This window comes from Cololabis saira, chromosome 11, assembly GCF_033807715.1.
Source record: "Cololabis saira isolate AMF1-May2022 chromosome 11, fColSai1.1, whole genome shotgun sequence".
NCBI lineage: Eukaryota > Metazoa > Chordata > Actinopteri > Beloniformes > Belonidae > Cololabis > Cololabis saira.
In genome coordinates this window covers 20,177-35,119 of record NC_084597.1, presented here as the reverse complement: position 1 = coordinate 35,119, position 14,943 = coordinate 20,177, and the positions used below count along the sequence as shown (strand labels likewise).

At 47.9% G+C, this 14,943-nt stretch overlaps 14 non-coding genes across 14 annotated transcripts; all 14 read left to right on the top strand.

The window, feature by feature from the left end:
• The first annotated feature begins 276 nt into the window (after nt 1-276).
• Nucleotides 277-349, top strand: trnav-cac (transfer RNA valine (anticodon CAC)). Its single transcript has one exon. It is a non-coding gene; the product is annotated as a tRNA-Val (tRNA).
• Nucleotides 350-1,335: 986 nt separating this feature from the next.
• On the top strand, nt 1,336-1,408 carry trnav-cac (transfer RNA valine (anticodon CAC)). Its single transcript has one exon. It is a non-coding gene; the product is annotated as a tRNA-Val (tRNA).
• A 986-nt stretch (nt 1,409-2,394) lies between these two features.
• trnav-cac (transfer RNA valine (anticodon CAC)) lies at nt 2,395-2,467 on the top strand. The gene has a single exon. It is a non-coding gene; the product is annotated as a tRNA-Val (tRNA).
• A 986-nt stretch (nt 2,468-3,453) lies between these two features.
• trnav-cac (transfer RNA valine (anticodon CAC)) lies at nt 3,454-3,526 on the top strand. Its single transcript has one exon. It is a non-coding gene; the product is annotated as a tRNA-Val (tRNA).
• A 981-nt stretch (nt 3,527-4,507) lies between these two features.
• On the top strand, nt 4,508-4,580 carry trnav-cac (transfer RNA valine (anticodon CAC)). The gene has a single exon. It is a non-coding gene; the product is annotated as a tRNA-Val (tRNA).
• A 986-nt stretch (nt 4,581-5,566) lies between these two features.
• On the top strand, nt 5,567-5,639 carry trnav-cac (transfer RNA valine (anticodon CAC)). Its single transcript has one exon. It is a non-coding gene; the product is annotated as a tRNA-Val (tRNA).
• Nucleotides 5,640-6,625: 986 nt separating this feature from the next.
• trnav-cac (transfer RNA valine (anticodon CAC)) lies at nt 6,626-6,698 on the top strand. The gene has a single exon. It is a non-coding gene; the product is annotated as a tRNA-Val (tRNA).
• A 981-nt stretch (nt 6,699-7,679) lies between these two features.
• Nucleotides 7,680-7,752, top strand: trnav-cac (transfer RNA valine (anticodon CAC)). The gene has a single exon. It is a non-coding gene; the product is annotated as a tRNA-Val (tRNA).
• Nucleotides 7,753-8,738: 986 nt separating this feature from the next.
• trnav-cac (transfer RNA valine (anticodon CAC)) lies at nt 8,739-8,811 on the top strand. Its single transcript has one exon. It is a non-coding gene; the product is annotated as a tRNA-Val (tRNA).
• A 986-nt stretch (nt 8,812-9,797) lies between these two features.
• Nucleotides 9,798-9,870, top strand: trnav-cac (transfer RNA valine (anticodon CAC)). The gene has a single exon. It is a non-coding gene; the product is annotated as a tRNA-Val (tRNA).
• Nucleotides 9,871-10,856: 986 nt separating this feature from the next.
• trnav-cac (transfer RNA valine (anticodon CAC)) lies at nt 10,857-10,929 on the top strand. Its single transcript has one exon. It is a non-coding gene; the product is annotated as a tRNA-Val (tRNA).
• Nucleotides 10,930-11,915: 986 nt separating this feature from the next.
• trnav-cac (transfer RNA valine (anticodon CAC)) lies at nt 11,916-11,988 on the top strand. Its single transcript has one exon. It is a non-coding gene; the product is annotated as a tRNA-Val (tRNA).
• A 986-nt stretch (nt 11,989-12,974) lies between these two features.
• On the top strand, nt 12,975-13,047 carry trnav-cac (transfer RNA valine (anticodon CAC)). Its single transcript has one exon. It is a non-coding gene; the product is annotated as a tRNA-Val (tRNA).
• A 981-nt stretch (nt 13,048-14,028) lies between these two features.
• trnav-cac (transfer RNA valine (anticodon CAC)) lies at nt 14,029-14,101 on the top strand. The gene has a single exon. It is a non-coding gene; the product is annotated as a tRNA-Val (tRNA).
• Nucleotides 14,102-14,943: the final 842 nt, after the last annotated feature.

The following is a 14,943-nucleotide window of genomic DNA, read 5'->3' as shown; positions in this document are numbered from 1 at the left end:
TATATCTGGTGAACCAGCCGAGAATCGCGCGGCTTCATCCCGTCGCGCTGAGGCGGCGGAGAGCCAGCGGAAAGGTGGTAAACTCCTGTTGCAGCATTGGGTATCTCAAAGTTATTGCACCATTCCTTTGGATTGGTGCAATAACTTTGTCAGCTGTAATCATGAATTTCTTTGGACTTTGATTTGACCTGCAGTATCCATCTTGCTGTCAAGAATTATATCAGAGATTTTTTATAGTATTTTTTTCATTATGCCCGCCAATTTCAAAGCATGTCAGTTTCCGTAGTGTAGTGGTTATCACGTTCGCCTCACACGCGAAAGGTCCCCAGTTCGAAACTGGGCGGAAACATGTTTGACTTTGCAATAACATTATTTGGACTTGGAAAACCACTGCAGTCCTTCTTGGTGGACAGGACAGGAAGGCCGACCATCTCTTTCTCGCATTGGGTCTCATGCAGAAATGAATTTTTGTGGCAGTTCCACAACTCACCAAGAGCCAGTCATTCTCCTTTCACGTAAAATGTCCAACTTTGCAGGAAAAAAAGAAACATTAACTGCCTGACACAGGCTGATGGCTGGTTTCTCAGCCCTGGAAGGAGCTGGAGAGGTGAAACAACCGTGGAAGAGCGTCTTTGGGGTCCCAGAGACCCCGCTGGAGGTCCTCTAAAATTCATGAGAACCGGGCCGAGGACCGGGACTTCCAGCCGACAGAGTCCGAGAAAGGCGCACCGTTTCGGGACACTTTTTCGTCGATCACCGGTCCTCGGCTGGAAGTCCCGACCCGAGCGATTTAGCGGTCAAAACTCGGGATGAACCACGCCGTTCTACCCTCCAGAATATTCTAAACTGTCTCATGGTGGTCTCGGACTCGTATCTCAAACCGTGAGCGAGTGCCACATGGCATCTTCAGACATGGGAGTTTGGTGGGCTGCGACCGGAAGAAATTACTAATTACACGTCCGAAAAGGTTCTTCCAGAAAGTGGTTTATAGCCCGTTTTAGAGCATTTGGAACACAATGAAATAGGTTTGTAAGAAAGTATAAAAAACGTGTTATTGGCTATATCTGGTGAACCAGCCGAGAATCGCGCGGCTTCATCCCGTCGCGCTGAGGCGGCGGAGAGCCAGCGGAAAGGTGGTAAACTCCTGTTGCAGCATTGGGTATCTCAAAGTTATTGCACCATTCCTTTGGATTGGTGCAATAACTTTGTCAGCTGTAATCATGAATTTCTTTGGACTTTGATTTGACCTGCAGTATCCATCTTGCTGTCAAGAATTATATCAGAGATTTTTTATAGTATTTTTTTCATTATGCCCGCCAATTTCAAAGCATGTCAGTTTCCGTAGTGTAGTGGTTATCACGTTCGCCTCACACGCGAAAGGTCCCCAGTTCGAAACTGGGCGGAAACATGTTTGACTTTGCAATAACATTATTTGGACTTGGAAAACCACTGCAGTCCTTCTTGGTGGACAGGACAGGAAGGCCGACCATCTCTTTCTCGCATTGGGTCTCATGCAGAAATGAATTTTTGTGGCAGTTCCACAACTCACCAAGAGCCAGTCATTCTCCTTTCACGTAAAATGTCCAACTTTGCAGGAAAAAAAGAAACATTAACTGCCTGACACAGGCTGATGGCTGGTTTCTCAGCCCTGGAAGGAGCTGGAGAGGTGAAACAACTGTGGAAGAGCGTCTTTGGGGTCCCAGAGACCCCGCTGGAGGTCCTCTAAAATTCATGAGAACCGGGCCGAGGACCGGGACTTCCAGCCGACAGAGTCCGAGAAAGGCGCACCGTTTCGGGACACTTTTTCGTCGATCACCGGTCCTCGGCTGGAAGTCCCGACCCGAGCGATTTAGCGGTCAAAACTCGGGCTGAACCACGCCGTTCTACCCTCCAGAATATTCTAAACTGTCTCATGGTGGTCTCGGACTCGTATCTCAAACCGTGAGCGAGTGCCACATGGCATCTTCAGACATGGGAGTTTGGTGGGCTGCGACCGGAAGAAATTACTAATTACACGTCCGAAAAGGTTCTTCCAGAAAGTGGTTTATAGCCCGTTTTAGAGCATTTGGAACACAATGAAATAGGTTTGTAAGAAAGAATAAAAAACGTGTTATTGGCTATATCTGGTGAACCAGCCGAGAATCGCGCGGCTTCATCCCGTCGCGCTGAGGCGGCGGAGAGCCAGCGGAAAGGTGGTAAACTCCTGTTGCAGCATTGGGTATCTCAAAGTTATTGCACCATTCCTTTGGATTGGTGCAATAACTTTGTCAGCTGTAATCATGAATTTCTTTGGACTTTGATTTGACCTGCAGTATCCATCTTGCTGTCAAGAATTATATCAGAGATTTTTTATAGTATTTTTTTCATTATGCCCGCCAATTTCAAAGCATGTCAGTTTCCGTAGTGTAGTGGTTATCACGTTCGCCTCACACGCGAAAGGTCCCCAGTTCGAAACTGGGCGGAAACATGTTTGACTTTGCAATAACATTATTTGGACTTGGAAAACCACTGCAGTCCTTCTTGGTGGACAGGACAGGAAGGCCGACCATCTCTTTCTCGCATTGGGTCTCATGCAGAAATGAATTTTTGTGGCAGTTCCACAACTCACCAAGAGCCAGTCATTCTCCTTTCACGTAAAATGTCCAACTTTGCAGGAAAAAAAGAAACATTAACTGCCTGACACAGGCTGATGGCTGGTTTCTCAGCCCTGGAAGGAGCTGGAGAGATGAAACAACTGTGGAAGAGCGTCTTTGGGGTCCCAGAGACCCCGCTGGAGGTCCTCTAAAATTCATGAGAACCGGGCCGAGGACCGGGACTTCCAGCCGACAGAGTCCGAGAAAGGCGCACCGTTTCGGGACACTTTTTCGTCGATCACCGGTCCTCGGCTGGAAGTCCCGACCCGAGCGATTTAGCGGTCAAAACTCGGGCTGAACCACGCCGTTCTACCCTCCAGAATATTCTAAACTGTCTCATGGTGGTCTCGGACTCGTATCTCAAACCGTGAGCGAGTGCCACATGGCATCTTCAGACATGGGAGTTTGGTGGGCTGCGACCGGAAGAAATTACTAATTACACGTCCGAAAAGGTTCTTCCAGAAAGTGGTTTATAGCCCGTTTTAGAGCATTTGGAACACAATGAAATAGGTTTGTAAGAAAGTATAAAAAACGTGTTATTGGCTATATCTGGTGAACCAGCCGAGAATCGCGCGGCTTCATCCCGTCGCGCTGAGGCGGCGGAGAGCCAGCGGAAAGGTGGTAAACTCCTGTTGCAGCATTGGGTATCTCAAAGTTATTGCACCATTCCTTTGGATTGGTGCAATAACTTTGTCAGCTGTAATCATGAATTTCTTTGGACTTTGATTTGACCTGCAGTATCCATCTTGCTGTCAAGAATTATATCAGAGATTTTTTATAGTATTTTTTTCATTATGCCCGCCAATTTCAAAGCATGTCAGTTTCCGTAGTGTAGTGGTTATCACGTTCGCCTCACACGCGAAAGGTCCCCAGTTCGAAACTGGGCGGAAACATGTTTGACTTTGCAATAACATTATTTGGACTTGGAAAACCACTGCAGTCCTTCTTGGTGGACAGGAAGGCCGACCATCTCTTTCTCGCATTGGGTCTCATGCAGAAATGAATTTTTGTGGCAGTTCCACAACTCACCAAGAGCCAGTCATTCTCCTTTCACGTAAAATGTCCAACTTTGCAGGAAAAAAAGAAACATTAACTGCCTGACACAGGCTGATGGCTGGTTTCTCAGCCCTGGAAGGAGCTGGAGAGGTGAAACAACCGTGGAAGAGCGTCTTTGGGGTCCCAGAGACCCCGCTGGAGGTCCTCTAAAATTCATGAGAACCGGGCCGAGGACCGGGACTTCCAGCCGACAGAGTACGAGAAAGGCGCACCGTTTCGGGACACTTTTTCGTCGATCACCGGTCCTCGGCTGGAAGTCCCGACCCGAGCGATTTAGCGGTCAAAACTCGGGATGAACCACGCCGTTCTACCCTCCAGAATATTCTAAACTGTCTCATGGTGGTCTCGGACTCGTATCTCAAACCGTGAGCGAGTGCCACATGGCATCTTCAGACATGGGAGTTTGGTGGGCTGCGACCGGAAGAAATTACTAATTACACGTCCGAAAAGGTTCTTCCAGAAAGTGGTTTATAGCCCGTTTTAGAGCATTTGGAACACAATGAAATAGGTTTGTAAGAAAGTATAAAAAACGTGTTATTGGCTATATCTGGTGAACCAGCCGAGAATCGCGCGGCTTCATCCCGTCGCGCTGAGGCGGCGGAGAGCCAGCGGAAAGGTGGTAAACTCCTGATGCAGCATTGGGTATCTCAAAGTTATTGCACCATTCCTTTGGATTGGTGCAATAACTTTGTCAGCTGTAATCATGAATTTCTTTGGACTTTGATTTGACCTGCAGTATCCATCTTGCTGTCAAGAATTATATCAGATATTTTTTATAGTATTTTTTTCATTATGCCCGCCAATTACAAAGCATGTCAGATTCCGTAGTGTAGTGGTTATCACGTTCGCCTCACACGCGAAAGGTCCCCAGTTCGAAACTGGGCGGAAACATGTTTGACTTTGCAATAACATTATTTGGACTTGGAAAACCACTGCAGTCCTTCTTGGTGGACAGGACAGGAAGGCCGACCATCTCTTTCTCGCATTGGGTCTCATGCAGAAATGAATTTTTGTGGCAGTTCCACAACTCACCAAGAGCCAGTCATTCTCCTTTCACGTAAAATGTCCAACTTTGCAGGAAAAAAAGAAACATTAACTGCCTGACACAGGCCGATGGCTGGTTTCTCAGCCCTGGAAGGAGCTGGAGAGGTGAAACAACCGTGGAAGAGCGTCTTTGGGGTCCCAGAGACCCCGCTGGAGGTCCTCTAAAATTCATGAGAACCGGGCCGAGGACCGGGACTTCCAGCCGACAGAGTCCGAGAAAGGCGCACCGTTTCGGGACACTTTTTCGTCGATCACCGGTCCTCGGCTCGAAGTCCCGACCCGAGCGATTTAGCGGTCAAAACTCGGGATGAACCACGCCGTTCTACCCTCCAGAATATTCTAAACTGTCTCATGGTGGTCTCGGACTCGTATCTCAAACCGTGAGCGAGTGCCACATGGCATCTTCAGACATGGGAGTTTGGTGGGCTGCGACCGGAAGAAATTACTAATTACACGTCCGAAAAGGTTCTTCCAGAAAGTGGTTTATAGCCCGTTTTAGAGCATTTGGAACACAATGAAATAGGTTTGTAAGAAAGTATAAAAAACGTGTTATTGGCTATATCTGGTGAACCAGCCGAGAATCGCGCGGCTTCATCCCGTCGCGCTGAGGCGGCGGAGAGCCAGCGGAAAGGTGGTAAACTCCTGTTGCAGCATTGGGTATCTCAAAGTTATTGCACCATTCCTTTGGATTGGTGCAATAACTTTGTCAGCTGTAATCATGAATTTCTTTGGACTTTGATTTGACCTGCAGTATCCATCTTGCTGTCAAGAATTATATCAGAGATTTTTTATAGTATTTTTTTCATTATGCCCGCCAATTTCAAAGCATGTCAGTTTCCGTAGTGTAGTGGTTATCACGTTCGCCTCACACGCGAAAGGTCCCCAGTTCGAAACTGGGCGGAAACATGTTTGACTTTGCAATAACATTATTTGGACTTGGAAAACCACTGCAGTCCTTCTTGGTGGACAGGACAGGAAGGCCGACCATCTCTTTCTCGCATTGGGTCTCATGCAGAAATTAATTTTTGTGGCAGTTCCACAACTCACCAAGAGCCAGTCATTCTCCTTTCACGTAAAATGTCCAACTTTGCAGGAAAAAAAGAAACATTAACTGCCTGACACAGGCTGATGGCTGGTTTCTCAGCCCTGGAAGGAGCTGGAGAGGTGAAACAACCGTGGAAGAGCGTCTTTGGGGTCCCAGAGACCCCGCTGGAGGTCCTCTAAAATTCATGAGAACCGGGCCGAGGACCGGGACTTCCAGCCGACAGAGTCCGAGAAAGGCGCACCGTTTCGGGACACTTTTTCGTCGATCACCGGTCCTCGGCTGGAAGTCCCGACCCGAGCGATTTAGCGGTCAAAACTCGGGCTGAACCACGCCGTTCTACCCTCCAGAATATTCTAAACTGTCTCATGGTGGTCTCGGACTCGTATCTCAAACCGTGAGCGAGTGCCACATGGCATCTTCAGACATGGGAGTTTGGTGGGCTGCGACCGGAAGAAATTACTAATTACACGTCCGAAAAGGTTCTTCCAGAAAGTGGTTTATAGCCCGTTTTAGAGCATTTGGAACACAATGAAATAGGTTTGTAAGAAAGTATAAAAAACGTGTTATTGGCTATATCTGGTGAACCAGCCGAGAATCGCGCGGCTTCATCCCGTCGCGCTGAGGCGGCGGAGAGCCAGCGGAAAGGTGGTAAACTCCTGTTGTAGCATTGGGTATCTCAAAGTTATTGCACCATTCCTTTGGATTGGTGCAATAACTTTGTCAGCTGTAATCATGAATTTCTTTGGACTTTGATTTGACCTGCAGTATCCATCTTGCTGTCAAGAATTATATCAGAGATTTTTTATAGTATTTTTTTCATTATGCCCGCCAATTTCAAAGCATGTCAGTTTCCGTAGTGTAGTGGTTATCACGTTCGCCTCACACGCGAAAGGTCCCCAGTTCGAAACTGGGCGGAAACATGTTTGACTTTGCAATAACATTATTTGGACTTGGAAAACCACTGCAGTCCTTCTTGGTGGACAGGAAGGCCGACCATCTCTTTCTCGCATTGGGTCTCATGCAGAAATGAATTTTTGTGGCAGTTCCACAACTCACCAAGAGCCAGTCATTCTCCTTTCACGTAAAATGTCCAACTTTGCAGGAAAAAAAGAAACATTAACTGCCTGACACAGGCTGATGGCTGGTTTCTCAGCCCTGGAAGGAGCTGGAGAGGTGAAACAACCGTGGAAGAGCGTCTTTGGGGTCCCAGAGACCCCGCTGGAGGTCCTCTAAAATTCATGAGAACCGGGCCGAGGACCGGGACTTCCAGCCGACAGAGTCCGAGAAAGGCGCACCGTTTCGGGACACTTTTTCGTCGATCACCGGTCCTCGGCTGGAAGTCCCGACCCGAGCGATTTAGCGGTCAAAACTCGGGATGAACCACGCCGTTCTACCCTCCAGAATATTCTAAACTGTCTCATGGTGGTCTCGGACTCGTATCTCAAACCGTGAGCGAGTGCCACATGGCATTTTCAGACATGGGAGTTTGGTGGGCTGCGACCGGAAGAAATTACTAATTACACGTCCGAAAAGGTTCTTCCAGAAAGTGGTTTATAGCCCGTTTTAGAGCATTTGGAACACAATGAAATAGGTTTGTAAGAAAGTATAAAAAACGTGTTATTGGCTATATCTGGTGAACCAGCCGAGAATCGCGCGGCTTCATCCCGTCGCGCTGAGGCGGCGGAGAGCCAGCGGAAAGGTGGTAAACTCCTGATGCAGCATTGGGTATCTCAAAGTTATTGCACCATTCCTTTGGATTGGTGCAATAACTTTGTCAGCTGTAATCATGAATTTCTTTGGACTTTGATTTGACCTGCAGTATCCATCTTGCTGTCAAGAATTATATCAGATATTTTTTATAGTATTTTTTTCATTATGCCCGCCAATTTCAAAGCATGTCAGTTTCCGTAGTGTAGTGGTTATCACGTTCGCCTCACACGCGAAAGGTCCCCAGTTCGAAACTGGGCGGAAACATGTTTGACTTTGCAATAACATTATTTGGACTTGGAAAACCACTGCAGTCCTTCTTGGTGGACAGGACAGGAAGGCCGACCATCTCTTTCTCGCATTGGGTCTCATGCAGAAATGAATTTTTGTGGCAGTTCCACAACTCACCAAGAGCCAGTCATTCTCCTTTCACGTAAAATGTCCAACTTTGCAGGAAAAAAAGAAACATTAACTGCCTGACACAGGCCGATGGCTGGTTTCTCAGCCCTGGAAGGAGCTGGAGAGGTGAAACAACCGTGGAAGAGCGTCTTTGGGCTCCCAGAGACCCCGCTGGAGGTCCTCTAAAATTCATGAGAACCGGGCCGAGGACCGGGACTTCCAGCCGACAGAGTCCGAGAAAGGCGCACCGTGTCGGGACACTTTTTCGTCGATCACCGGTCCTCGGCTGGAAGTCCCGACCCGAGCGATTTAGCGGTCAAAACTCGGGCTGAACCACGCCGTTCTACCCTCCAGAATATTCTAAACTGTCTCATGGTGGTCTCGGACTCGTATCTCAAACCGTGAGCGAGTGCCACATGGCATCTTCAGACATGGGAGTTTGGTGGGCTGCGACCGGAAGAAATTACTAATTACACGTCCGAAAAGGTTCTTCCAGAAAGTGGTTTATAGCCCGTTTTAGAGCATTTGGAACACAATGAAATAGGTTTGTAAGAAAGAATAAAAAACGTGTTATTGGCTATATCTGGTGAACCAGCCGAGAATCGCGCGGCTTCATCCCGTCGCGCTGAGGCGGCGGAGAGCCAGCGGAAAGGTGGTAAACTCCTGTTGCAGCATTGGGTATCTCAAAGTTATTGCACCATTCCTTTGGATTGGTGCAATAACTTTGTCAGCTGTAATCATGAATTTCTTTGGACTTTGATTTGACCTGCAGTATCCATCTTGCTGTCAAGAATTATATCAGAGATTTTTTATAGTATTTTTTTCATTATGCCCGCCAATTTCAAAGCATGTCAGTTTCCGTAGTGTAGTGGTTATCACGTTCGCCTCACACGCGAAAGGTCCCCAGTTCGAAACTGGGCGGAAACATGTTTGACTTTGCAATAACATTATTTGGACTTGGAAAACCACTGCAGTCCTTCTTGGTGGACAGGACAGGAAGGCCGACCATCTCTTTCTCGCATTGGGTCTCATGCAGAAATTAATTTTTGTGGCAGTTCCACAACTCACCAAGAGCCAGTCATTCTCCTTTCACGTAAAATGTCCAACTTTGCAGGAAAAAAAGAAACATTAACTGCCTGACACAGGCTGATGGCTGGTTTCTCAGCCCTGGAAGGAGCTGGAGAGGTGAAACAACTGTGGAAGAGCGTCTTTGGGGTCCCAGAGACCCCGCTGGAGGTCCTCTAAAATTCATGAGAACCGGGCCGAGGACCGGGACTTCCAGCCGACAGAGTCCGAGAAAGGCGCACCGTTTCGGGACACTTTTTCGTCGATCACCGGTCCTCGGCTGGAAGTCCCGACCCGAGCGATTTAGCGGTCAAAACTCGGGATGAACCACGCCGTTCTACCCTCCAGAATATTCTAAACTGTCTCATGGTGGTCTCGGACTCGTATCTCAAACCGTGAGCGAGTGCCACATGGCATCTTCAGACATGGGAGTTTGGTGGGCTGCGACCGGAAGAAATTACTAATTACACGTCCGAAAAGGTTCTTCCAGAAAGTGGTTTATAGCCCGTTTTAGAGCATTTGGAACACAATGAAATAGGTTTGTAAGAAAGTATAAAAAACGTGTTATTGGCTATATCTGGTGAACCAGCCGAGAATCGCGCGGCTTCATCCCGTCGCGCTGAGGCGGCGGAGAGCCAGCGGAAAGGTGGTAAACTCCTGTTGCAGCATTGGGTATCTCAAAGTTATTGCACCATTCCTTTGGATTGGTGCAATAACTTTGTCAGCTGTAATCATGAATTTCTTTGGACTTTGATTTGACCTGCAGTATCCATCTTGCTGTCAAGAATTATATCAGAGATTTTTTATAGTATTTTTTTCATTATGCCCGCCAATTTCAAAGCATGTCAGTTTCCGTAGTGTAGTGGTTATCACGTTCGCCTCACACGCGAAAGGTCCCCAGTTCGAAACTGGGCGGAAACATGTTTGACTTTGCAATAACATTATTTGGACTTGGAAAACCACTGCAGTCCTTCTTGGTGGACAGGACAGGAAGGCCGACCATCTCTTTCTCGCATTGGGTCTCATGCAGAAATTAATTTTTGTGGCAGTTCCACAACTCACCAAGAGCCAGTCATTCTCCTTTCACGTAAAATGTCCAACTTTGCAGGAAAAAAAGAAACATTAACTGCCTGACACAGGCTGATGGCTGGTTTCTCAGCCCTGGAAGGAGCTGGAGAGGTGAAACAACTGTGGAAGAGCGTCTTTGGGGTCCCAGAGACCCCGCTGGAGGTCCTCTAAAATTCATGAGAACCGGGCCGAGGACCGGGACTTCCAGCCGACAGAGTCCGAGAAAGGCGCACCGTTTCGGGACACTTTTTCGTCGATCACCGGTCCTCGGCTGGAAGTCCCGACCCGAGCGATTTAGCGGTCAAAACTCGGGATGAACCACGCCGTTCTACCCTCCAGAATATTCTAAACTGTCTCATGGTGGTCTCGGACTCGTATCTCAAACCGTGAGCGAGTGCCACATGGCATCTTCAGACATGGGAGTTTGGTGGGCTGCGACCGGAAGAAATTACTAATTACACGTCCGAAAAGGTTCTTCCAGAAAGTGGTTTATAGCCCGTTTTAGAGCATTTGGAACACAATGAAATAGGTTTGTAAGAAAGTATAAAAAACGTGTTATTGGCTATATCTGGTGAACCAGCCGAGAATCGCGCGGCTTCATCCCGTCGCGCTGAGGCGGCGGAGAGCCAGCGGAAAGGTGGTAAACTCCTGTTGCAGCATTGGGTATCTCAAAGTTATTGCACCATTCCTTTGGATTGGTGCAATAACTTTGTCAGCTGTAATCATGAATTTCTTTGGACTTTGATTTGACCTGCAGTATCCATCTTGCTGTCAAGAATTATATCAGAGATTTTTTATAGTATTTTTTTCATTATGCCCGCCAATTTCAAAGCATGTCAGTTTCCGTAGTGTAGTGGTTATCACGTTCGCCTCACACGCGAAAGGTCCCCAGTTCGAAACTGGGCGGAAACATGTTTGACTTTGCAATAACATTATTTGGACTTGGAAAACCACTGCAGTCCTTCTTGGTGGACAGGACAGGAAGGCCGACCATCTCTTTCTCGCATTGGGTCTCATGCAGAAATTAATTTTTGTGGCAGTTCCACAACTCACCAAGAGCCAGTCATTCTCCTTTCACGTAAAATGTCCAACTTTGCAGGAAAAAAAGAAACATTAACTGCCTGACACAGGCCGATGGCTGGTTTCTCAGCCCTGGAAGGAGCTGGAGAGGTGAAACAACCGTGGAAGAGCGTCTTTGGGGTCCCAGAGACCCCGCTGGAGGTCCTCTAAAATTCATGAGAACCGGGCCGAGGACCGGGACTTCCAGCCGACAGAGTCCGAGAAAGGCGCACCGTTTCGGGACACTTTTTCGTCGATCACCGGTCCTCGGCTGGAAGTCCCGACCCGAGCGATTTAGCGGTCAAAACTCGGGCTGAACCACGCCGTTCTACCCTCCAGAATATTCTAAACTGTCTCATGGTGGTCTCGGACTCGTATCTCAAACCGTGAGCGAGTGCCACATGGCATCTTCAGACATGGGAGTTTGGTGGGCTGCGACCGGAAGAAATTACTAATTACACGTCCGAAAAGGTTCTTCCAGAAAGTGGTTTATAGCCCGTTTTAGAGCATTTGGAACACAATGAAATAGGTTTGTAAGAAAGTATAAAAAACGTGTTATTGGCTATATCTGGTGAACCAGCCGAGAATCGCGCGGCTTCATCCCGTCGCGCTGAGGCGGCGGAGAGCCAGCGGAAAGGTGGTAAACTCCTGTTGCAGCATTGGGTATCTCAAAGTTATTGCACCATTCCTTTGGATTGGTGCAATAACTTTGTCAGCTGTAATCATGAATTTCTTTGGACTTTGATTTGACCTGCAGTATCCATCTTGCTGTCAAGAATTATATCAGAGATTTTTTATAGTATTTTTTTCATTATGCCCGCCAATTTCAAAGCATGTCAGTTTCCGTAGTGTAGTGGTTATCACGTTCGCCTCACACGCGAAAGGTCCCCAGTTCGAAACTGGGCGGAAACATGTTTGACTTTGCAATAACATTATTTGGACTTGGAAAACCACTGCAGTCCTTCTTGGTGGACAGGACAGGAAGGCCGACCATCTCTTTCTCGCATTGGGTCTCATGCAGAAATTAATTTTTGTGGCAGTTCCACAACTCACCAAGAGCCAGTCATTCTCCTTTCACGTAAAATGTCCAACTTTGCAGGAAAAAAAGAAACATTAACTGCCTGACACAGGCTGATGGCTGGTTTCTCAGCCCTGGAAGGAGCTGGAGAGGTGAAACAACTGTGGAAGAGCGTCTTTGGGGTCCCAGAGACCCCGCTGGAGGTCCTCTAAAATTCATGAGAACCGGGCCGAGGACCGGGACTTCCAGCCGACAGAGTCCGAGAAAGGCGCACCGTTTCGGGACACTTTTTCGTCGATCACCGGTCCTCGGCTGGAAGTCCCGACCCGAGCGATTTAGCGGTCAAAACTCGGGCTGAACCACGCCGTTCTACCCTCCAGAATATTCTAAACTGTCTCATGGTGGTCTCGGACTCGTATCTCAAACCGTGAGCGAGTGCCACATGGCATCTTCAGACATGGGAGTTTGGTGGGCTGCGACCGGAAGAAATTACTAATTACACGTCCGAAAAGGTTCTTCCAGAAAGTGGTTTATAGCCCGTTTTAGAGCATTTGGAACACAATGAAATAGGTTTGTAAGAAAGTATAAAAAACGTGTTATTGGCTATATCTGGTGAACCAGCCGAGAATCGCGCGGCTTCATCCCGTCGCGCTGAGGCGGCGGAGAGCCAGCGGAAAGGTGGTAAACTCCTGTTGTAGCATTGGGTATCTCAAAGTTATTGCACCATTCCTTTGGATTGGTGCAATAACTTTGTCAGCTGTAATCATGAATTTCTTTGGACTTTGATTTGACCTGCAGTATCCATCTTGCTGTCAAGAATTATATCAGAGATTTTTTATAGTATTTTTTTCATTATGCCCGCCAATTTCAAAGCATGTCAGTTTCCGTAGTGTAGTGGTTATCACGTTCGCCTCACACGCGAAAGGTCCCCAGTTCGAAACTGGGCGGAAACATGTTTGACTTTGCAATAACATTATTTGGACTTGGAAAACCACTGCAGTCCTTCTTGGTGGACAGGAAGGCCGACCATCTCTTTCTCGCATTGGGTCTCATGCAGAAATGAATTTTTGTGGCAGTTCCACAACTCACCAAGAGCCAGTCATTCTCCTTTCACGTAAAATGTCCAACTTTGCAGGAAAAAAAGAAACATTAACTGCCTGACACAGGCTGATGGCTGGTTTCTCAGCCCTGGAAGGAGCTGGAGAGGTGAAACAACCGTGGAAGAGCGTCTTTGGGGTCCCAGAGACCCCGCTGGAGGTCCTCTAAAATTCATGAGAACCGGGCCGAGGACCGGGACTTCCAGCCGACAGAGTCCGAGAAAGGCGCACCGTTTCGGGACACTTTTTCGTCGATCACCGGTCCTCGGCTGGAAGTCCCGACCCGAGCGATTTAGCGGTCAAAACTCGGGATGAACCACGCCGTTCTACCCTCCAGAATATTCTAAACTGTCTCATGGTGGTCTCGGACTCGTATCTCAAACCGTGAGCGAGTGCCACATGGCATCTTCAGACATGGGAGTTTGGTGGGCTGCGACCGGAAGAAATTACTAATTACACGTCCGAAAAGGTTCTTCCAGAAAGTGGTTTATAGCCCGTTTTAGAGCATTTGGAACACAATGAAATAGGTTTGTAAGAAAGTATAAAAAACGTGTTATTGGCTATATCTGGTGAACCAGCCGAGAATCGCGCGGCTTCATCCCGTCGCGCTGAGGCGGCGGAGAGCCAGCGGAAAGGTGGTAAACTCCTGATGCAGCATTGGGTATCTCAAAGTTATTGCACCATTCCTTTGGATTGGTGCAATAACTTTGTCAGCTGTAATCATGAATTTCTTTGGACTTTGATTTGACCTGCAGTATCCATCTTGCTGTCAAGAATTATATCAGATATTTTTTATAGTATTTTTTTCATTATGCCCGCCAATTTCAAAGCATGTCAGTTTCCGTAGTGTAGTGGTTATCACGTTCGCCTCACACGCGAAAGGTCCCCAGTTCGAAACTGGGCGGAAACATGTTTGACTTTGCAATAACATTATTTGGACTTGGAAAACCACTGCAGTCCTTCTTGGTGGACAGGACAGGAAGGCCGACCATCTCTTTCTCGCATTGGGTCTCATGCAGAAATGAATTTTTGTGGCAGTTCCACAACTCACCAAGAGCCAGTCATTCTCCTTTCACGTAAAATGTCCAACTTTGCAGGAAAAAAAGAAACATTAACTGCCTGACACAGGCCGATGGCTGGTTTCTCAGCCCTGGAAGGAGCTGGAGAGGTGAAACAACCGTGGAAGAGCGTCTTTGGGGTCCCAGAGACCCCGCTGGAGGTCCTCTAAAATTCATGAGAACCGGGCCGAGGACCGGGACTTCCAGCCGACAGAGTCCGAGAAAGGCGCACCGTGTCGGGACACTTTTTCGTCGATCACCGGTCCTCGGCTGGAAGTCCCGACCCGAGCGATTTAGCGGTCAAAACTCGGGCTGAACCACGCCGTTCTACCCTCCAGAATATTCTAAACTGTCTCATGGTGGTCTCGGACTCGTATCTCAAACCGTGAGCGAGTGCCACATGGCATCTTCAGACATGGGAGTTTGGTGGGCTGCGACCGGAAGAAATTACTAATTACACGTCCGAAAAGGTTCTTCCAGAAAGTGGTTTATAGCCCGTTTTAGAGCATTTGGAACACAATGAAATAGGTTTGTAAGAAAGAATAAAAAACGTGTTATTGGCTATATCTGGTGAACCAGCCGAGAATCGCGCGGCTTCATCCCGTCGCGCTGAGGCGGCGGAGAGCCAGCGGAAAGGTGGTAAACTCCTGTTGCAGCATTGGGTATCTCAAAGTTATTGCACCATTCCTTTGGA